This window comes from Geospiza fortis, unplaced genomic scaffold, assembly GCF_000277835.1.
Source record: "Geospiza fortis unplaced genomic scaffold, GeoFor_1.0 scaffold224, whole genome shotgun sequence".
Lineage (NCBI taxonomy): Eukaryota > Metazoa > Chordata > Aves > Passeriformes > Thraupidae > Geospiza > Geospiza fortis.
In genome coordinates this window covers 172,868-173,548 of record NW_005054448.1, presented here as the reverse complement: position 1 = coordinate 173,548, position 681 = coordinate 172,868, and positions in this window count along the sequence as shown.

Genomic DNA, 681 nt, shown 5'->3' with positions numbered 1-681 from the left:
AGGTACTACAACAAACCTGTCATAGCTCCTTCCATCACACTGCCACCCCTTCCCAGCAGACTCACCTTTATAATATAAATAATATAAAGATGCTTTTATATTCACCAGAAAGCCAAGCTGTGCTTCCACTCAGCACTACCTGACGTGATTCACTAGCCAAGTTCTTTTCTTCTAAAAGAAAGCTCTATTGCACATGGCTACATCACACAAGAAAACAAACAGGTGAAGCACACAGAAAAGTGCCTACAAGATGTGAAGTCTGCAAGAGTTGCAAGCTCACACCCAACCTTCCCACAGCAAGGGAAGTGTGCACAGAAAGGAAAGAAATCAGTTTCCTGTATAAAGTTGTGAAGAAACACCAGGTCTCATCTGCTGATCAAGAAAACATTCTCTAAAAGAGCAAGAGCAGGAACAACTTCAATGCACAAACTTAAACTCCACGTTGGGGGGGCAAAGCACTTAGCGGGGAAGGGCAACATCTGCTCACATCCCAGCGAAAGAACAGAACTGTTAAAAGGAACACGGGGAAGAGGCGTAATTAAAGCCCCAAAACCATATAAATAAAAAGTCTTAACAAGTCCCACTTAGAAAAGGAACAGGAATTTCGGCCGCAAGCACAAGGGCAGCTGAACACTGCTGACACCACAGCCCCAGCGGCCGGAGCAGCCGAGCAAGGGCCGG